Source organism: Bos indicus x Bos taurus, chromosome 14 (assembly GCF_003369695.1).
Source record: "Bos indicus x Bos taurus breed Angus x Brahman F1 hybrid chromosome 14, Bos_hybrid_MaternalHap_v2.0, whole genome shotgun sequence".
Taxonomy (NCBI): Eukaryota; Metazoa; Chordata; class Mammalia; order Artiodactyla; family Bovidae; genus Bos; species Bos indicus x Bos taurus.
Window position 1 is genome coordinate 24,123,534 of NC_040089.1, and position 7,128 is coordinate 24,130,661.

At 41.8% G+C, this 7,128-nt stretch overlaps 1 non-coding gene across 1 annotated transcript; it reads left to right on the forward strand.

The window, feature by feature from the left end:
• Positions 1-334: 334 nt before the first annotated feature.
• LOC113904542 lies at positions 335-440 on the forward strand. The gene has a single exon (XR_003514561.1). It is a non-coding gene; the product is annotated as a U6 spliceosomal RNA (small nuclear RNA).
• Positions 441-7,128: the final 6,688 nt, after the last annotated feature.

The window sequence follows — 7,128 nt, forward strand, 5'->3', positions numbered from 1 at the left end:
ATGCCTCAGCTTAGAGTCCACATGTCATGATGAAGATCCCTCAAATCGCAAATAAGCCCCCTCACCGCTAAACAGTAAATAAATACATTTTTTTTTAAAGAGAGAAATGATAAAATAAACAAATACATGGGAGAGAGGAGAGAGCTGCCTCATTTGGTGATCAGACAGTAAGGAATCCACTTGCAGTGCAGGAGACTTAGGTTCGATCCCTGAGTTGGGAAGATCCCTTGGAGAAGGGAAGACTCCAAATTTCCAGTGCAGGGGTTGCTGGTTTGATCCATGGTCAGGGAACTAAGATCCTGTATACTGCAGGATGTTGCCAAAAAAAAAAAAAATGAAAAAAAAATTGCAACATATATACTAAAATTGGAATGATACAGAGATTAGCATGGCCTTTGCAGCAGTATGACTCCCAAATTCATGAAGTGTTTCATGTTTTTAAACCATCCCCCCAAAAAAGAAAAAAAAGTTTGCTCCTTAGGAGAGGAGTAGATAATTAGGGCTGTACTTTTTTGTATATTCAATAATCTAAATCAAAATTAGATTTCTCTTCCCCACACTTGACTTCATTTTGCAATGTGGCATTTTGATGTCAAGTTCTTTGTTCTTTGTATGCCTCTTGAAGTCAAAACACTTGTTCTGAAAGGTAGCTGTCAATAATTTCCAAACAGCTAAGATATGCTCAGGCATGAGACTGGAGGGCAAGCCTAAAAGGCTGATGGCACTTTTAACTTGAAAGCATTTGAATGTATTCTATTTATGAATAGCTTTCTGCCTGCGTGAAAGTGTGTGTTAGTCGCTCAGTCATGTTCAATTCTTTGTGACCCCATGGACTAAAACCCACCAGGGTCCTCCATCCATGGGATTTCCCAGGCAAGAATACTGGAGTGGATTGCCATTTCCTTCTCCAGGGGATCTTCCTGACCCCGGGATCGAACCCTAGTCTCCTGCAATGCAGGCAGATTATTTACTTGCTGAGCCCCTGGAGAAGCCCGTTACTGATGAAGGTTCATGGTCAGAAGGCACGAGCAGAACCTGTTCTGGCCAGAGGACTCACCCTGTCCTTCCAGAGACTCTTGCAGGACAAAAGCAAGCTGGAATGGCAGGAAAGGGGGATGGCAAACTGGGTTACTCTAGCCAGGATCCCAGTCCTGTCCTTATACTCCTCCCAGCTCACCTTCACCAGTGGGATTCCCTGGAGGTTTGTGTGCACCTGCCAAATAGCCCAACTTCTTCCTTGAGAGCCACAATCAATGTCTTAGAGGTGGAGGGATCCAGGGGTCCAGCTTCTGCTGTCACAGAGGCTACTGGACAGGGCGTCATTCTTCAACTAGAACTGGAGAAACTCCAGGAACAGCTGTCAACTTAGCTTCTTGGGCACCTTAAATAGTACTGTACACTCTCACACATTAAGAGTCATCAATGTATGTTGAGAAAAATAAGCACCACTTGATTACACTATTTCTCTCTGCAAATCCATCTCAAATTCTGAACTGTCAATTTATAACAGGTGATTCGGAACATTTAGAAGCTGGGAATCACTTGATCAAATGGAATTATGGGCCCGAGACATTGGAAGTTGAAAGATATAGGCCTTGGCAGGAAAATTATAAGTCAACTCAATTTCATAGAGGAAGGAATTGAGATGAAAAGAGAAAGGAAAATGGAATCAAAATTCGGTGATACTTGTGAGATTCTCTCTTTCGGATGGTAAATTCTTCAGCAATGCCAGGTAAAGGTTGAGTTTCATGATATTTCAAGGTAAGGACACCATTCATTCTGCAGACAGGGTATATTTCATTAACACACTGGCACTTCAAGAAGTCTGAAGACAGGACTTCTTGTGAAATAAGATGTGAAATAATTTGGCACTAGGCTGTCTTGGTGCCCTCTTTCAAAATAAAAGTGTCCGTCTTCACTTTCCTTCATGCTTTGCAACAAAGAGTTACACATTTTTCATGAAAATTGAGTGGGTATAACATAAATATTTTCCTGGGGTGAAAGTGGAAGAATTTGAATTACATGATGAGTTTTCTCTGTGGGAAACTACTATAAAATAGAGAGTCACATTCTCAACCTGATAGTATTCATATGCATTGGGGAATTTTTTTTTCTTTATCTTTATTTCACTTTGCCTTGAAAAAGCAACTCACAACTTAGGAAAGTTTCTTTATCCACCAGGTAACTCCTTTTATTTTATTTTTTATTTATTTGGCTGTGCTAAGAGATGGGAATACCAGACCACCTGACCTGCCTCTTGAGAAATCTGTATGCAGGTCAGGAAGCAACAGTTAGAACTGTATATGGAACAACAGACTGGTTGCAAATAGGAAAAGGAGTACGTCAAGGCTGTATATTGTCACCCCGCTTATTTAACTTATATGCAGAGTACATCATGAGAAACGCTGGACTGGAAGAAACACAAGCTGGAATCAAGATTGCCGGGAGAAATATCAATCACCTCAGATATGCAGATGACACCACCCTTATGGCAGAAACTGAAGAGGAACTAAAGAGCCTCTTGATGAAAGTGAAAGAGGAGAGTGAAAAAGTTGGCTTAAAGTTCAACATTCAGAAAACGAAGATCATGGCATCTGGTCCCATCACTTCATGGCAAATAGATGGGGAAACAGTGGAAATAGTGGAAACAGTGTCAGACTTTATTTTGGGGGGCTCCAAAATCACTGCAGATGGTGACTGCAGCCATGAAATTAAAAGACGCTTACTCCTTGGAAGGAAAGTTATGACCAACCTAAATAGCATATTCAAAAGCAGAGACATTACTTTGCCAACAAAGGTCCATCTATTCAAGGCTATAGTTTTTCCTGTGGTCATGTATGGATGTGAGAGTTGGACTGTGAAGAAGGCTGAGCGCCGAAGAATTGATACTTTTGAACTGTAGTGTTGCAGAAGACTCTTGAGAGTCCCTTGGACTGCAAGGAGATGCAACCAGTCCATTCTGAAGGAGATCAGCCCTGGGATTTCTTTGGAAGGAATGATGCTAAAGCTGAAACTCCAGTACTTTGGCCACCTCATGCGAAGAGTTGACTCATTGGAAAAGACTCTGATGCTGGGAGGGATTGGGGGCAGGAAGAGAAGGGGATGACAGAGGATGAGATGGCTGGATGGCATCACCGACTTGATGGACATGAGTCTGAGTGAACTCCGGGAGTTGGTGATGGACAGGGAGGCCTGGCGTGCTGTGATTCATGGGGTCGCAAAGAGTTGGACATGACTGAGCGGCTGAACTGAACTGAACTGAGGTCTTAGCTGTGGGATGTGGGACCTAGTTTTCTGTAAAGTGGAAAAAAAATTGAGAGTAAAAGTGTTAGTCACTCGATTTTGTCGGACTCTTTGTGAACCCATGAACTATAGTCTGCCAGGCTCCTCTGTCCATGGAATTCTCCAGGCAAAAATACAGATCAAACCCAGGTCACCTGCATTGAGAGCTTGGAGTCTTGGCCACTGGGCCACCAGGGAAGTCCTGGTACCTTCTTTTACATATATATTGAGTTTTATGCTTCTGAAGTCATCATGTATGTCAGCAATTGATTAGTATTCTCTGATAAGCTATAGGATAAAAATATATCAGTGTATTATCCAGAGGGGAAATTAAAGGGCAACTTTGATTTCCTGCAAAACAGATAACAGCTATTATCTGGGGACTAGGACATACGTCAGAAAGCTTCCATGCTGATCATTTCTGTTTCTGGGCTGCCTCGGAATTGGGCAATGATTTAAAAAGTAGAGAGCTGTGAGGAGCTGATCTTCTGATCTGCGTTTTCCCCTGAGGCACAACCACTGCCTTCTGTGATGGAAAATCGTTATGTTTGCTTTGCTGCCCACAAGCTACCAGAAGCAACTGTAATGCAGTTAGCCCACCTAAGTGCCCACTGGCTGGACCAATCTTCATAAGTGAGAAAAACTTGCATCTTCTTTTCAGATAATGAAAGAAATCAAATTCTTCAAAATCTTAAATAAACCTCAGATGTGCCATTTAATGGGCTTCCCTGGTGGCCTAGTGATAAAGAATCTGCCTGCCACTGCAGGAGATCCATGGGTTGGGAAGATCCCCTGGAGAAGGAAATGGAAACCCACTCCAGTATTCTTGCGTAGAATATACCATGGACAGAGAAGCCTGATGGGCTACAGTCCATTCGCAAAAGAGTGGGACGTGACTTAGAGACTAAACAGTGAGAGGGCCCTTTAATGTGAGTTTCTTGTAGCATCATCTCCAATAGGATTAGGAAATCGAGTGAAAAAAGCTGTTGTATGTGTCTCTGCCCAGAATCTTCTGATCCAGCAGGTAAGCTGTTCATCAATGGATGCTCCTGATACAGGAGTTCCCTTAGCAACTGCTCGGCAGCTCTTCGAGATCTAGGGTAAAGGACTAAAGTTAGGAGCTTCTTTGAAGAATCTAATCAGAATTTTCCAACTTCATGATGCCTATTGACAAGCATTTGGGGAATGTGTGTGTGTGCTCAGTTGTGTCAGACTCTTTGCAACCCCATGGACTGAAGTTCACCAGGCTCCTCTGTCCATGGGATTTCCCAGGCAAGAATATTGGAGTGGGTTGCCATTTCCTCTTCCAGGGGATCTTCCCAACCCAGGGATCTAACCTTGTCTCTTGTGTCTCCTGCATTGGCAGGCAGAAATTTTACCACCTGCAGCACATGGGAAGCCAAGGAGGAGAAACCCAGTAAAATAAATACAAAATGGAATAACAATAAAATTAGCATGTAAATAAATTGGAATTCAGGTCACATAAGTACATAAAAATATAAAACTAATCTGTGATGATTTTATCAAGTCTTCAAAACTAAAACGACTTTGGCTTTTCATGACTGAAGCCAACTGTACATGGCATATATAGATAAAATTAATGCCACTTAACACACTTCAAATTTATAGACTCTAATGTAACAAATCATCCTTTCTAAAACACCGTTCGATCTCATTTTTTCACTTGTTGAAATCTTCCTTATCTATGAATTATTCATAAGTTACATGTAGGATAATTTATGTAAAGCCCACCCTAAAAGGAAGTCTTAATAAGGAATTAATAATTGAAATGATTTTGAGTATATCAGATAAAACGTTAGTGTCAATGACTTTTGTGCAGAAGGGCATTCCAGTCAAAATACCCTTGGGGAAAAAATGTTCTTGGCCCAATACTAAACATGTAAGAGCTACTCTAATTATGTTTAATATTTTTGGCATAGGGTCAAATTCCTGTGGTTTTAAATACTACCATGGGAAAGTCTTTTGTCAAAGTGGTTTCTAAAACAAATAAAGCCTGTACATAACACAAGCGTACATACTGCGGCAACTTGACATGGACCGCCAGCCAGGCTGTTCCAGCCAGGGTGGAAGATGACAAGCCCTGTTTTAGCTCAAGTCCTTGGGACAGATCAGGAAAGGAAACAGTCCCAGGACATTTGGTACCCAAAGGATGCTGCATGATCAAGTGTGATGTAGGCAAGTGTGGGCTCCAGGAGATCAAAAACTTGGGACTTCCCTGGAGGTCCAGTGGCTAAGAATCTCTGCTCTCAATGCAGGGGACCTGGGTTCAATTCCTGATCAGGGAACAAGGTTCCACACGCCACAGCTAACTGTTCATGTCCCACGGCAACTAAAAGACCCTGCAAGTCACAATGAAGATCAAAGATCCCCCAGGCCACGACTAAGACCCAGCAAAGTCAAAATAAATAAATATTACAACAAAACCTTGTGTGGCACCAATAGCAGGAAATTTTGCAGGTGGCAGCTCTCAAGAATCACCTACTAACAACAAGGTCCTACTGTATAAGGGCTTCCCTGGTGGCTCAGCAGTAAAGAATCCACCTGCAATGCAAGACACCTAAGAGACACGGGTTCAATCCCCAGGGTCAGGAAGATCCCCTGGCAGAGGAAATGGCAACCCACTCTAGTATTCTTGCCTGGAGAATCCCATGGACAGAGGAATCTGGTAGGCTATAGTCCATGGGGTCACAAAGAGTTGGACACAGCTGAGCAACTGAGCACAAGCACATACTTTACCAACTGAAAAAATAAATGAAAAGATGTTAAAAGTTTACTGCCTACCAATATTTACTGAGAAAACTGCTAAAAGTTGTATCTCTGTAAGAAGAAGGAATAAACCAGAAAGGCAATATAGAAAGGAAGAAGAGCCAGTAAACAGCATGTACATCTTTTAAAAATCTGAAAAGAAAAAAGAGCAAAGAGAGGCCAGATATAGAATCTAGGAGGTTGGCTGCGTCTCTGAACCTTAGTTCTTTCATCTATAAAATGGCAGGATTAGCTATTAACATCACAACTTATTTGACAAACAATTGCAGACAGTTTTCTGTTATTGATTTTTTTCAATTAATGTTGCTACTTAGATTTCATATTCTTTTTCTCCTACTGCTTTTGATTGAATATTCTCTGCATAAGATTCTTCTTATTCCCCAAGGCTAGTCTAGCAAGCATTCATTCGATTGTGGCTTGATGGTAGTGACAGAGATATTTGTACACACTCACAACCATGAATACACACAGTGACAGGTGTGGCTGTCCATCTCCTTGGCTGGGCCATCTGACTTTCTAGAATCTATCAATCATGATTTGTTAAGTTATGCTGCAGTAGCAACCCAATTTCATCAGCCTAAAACTAACAATATTTATTTCTCACTTGTCCCTGCAGAGTCCTCCCTGTAGGACCTAAGTGTCTTCTGCAGCCACCATCTAGGAAGGTATTGGTCAGAGTAGGGGGAGGAAGAGAGTAATGCAGAGACCACGTCCACTCACCTGTCATTGGTCAGACAAGTCACATGACCACACCTGACTCCACAGGGCAGGAAGGAAACCTTTCCATAAGCCGCAGAAGGGAATCAAAAATGTCTGGTGAAAGCTAATAACTATCTCACAGTGGTGAGGTTGTTTCTCTCTTTGAATTTTGAAGCATATTCAGGGTCAGTCTCACTTAAGTTTCTCTTGGACTTAGGTTTTCTACAACAAAGGTTCTTATTTTCGACTTTCTAGTTAGTCCACTCTGACTAGAAACCTTTTTTTTTTTCATCCTGAAACAATACCCAAATCATCAACTCACTTTGGAAATGAAGAAACAGACCATCTCTACCAGGAATC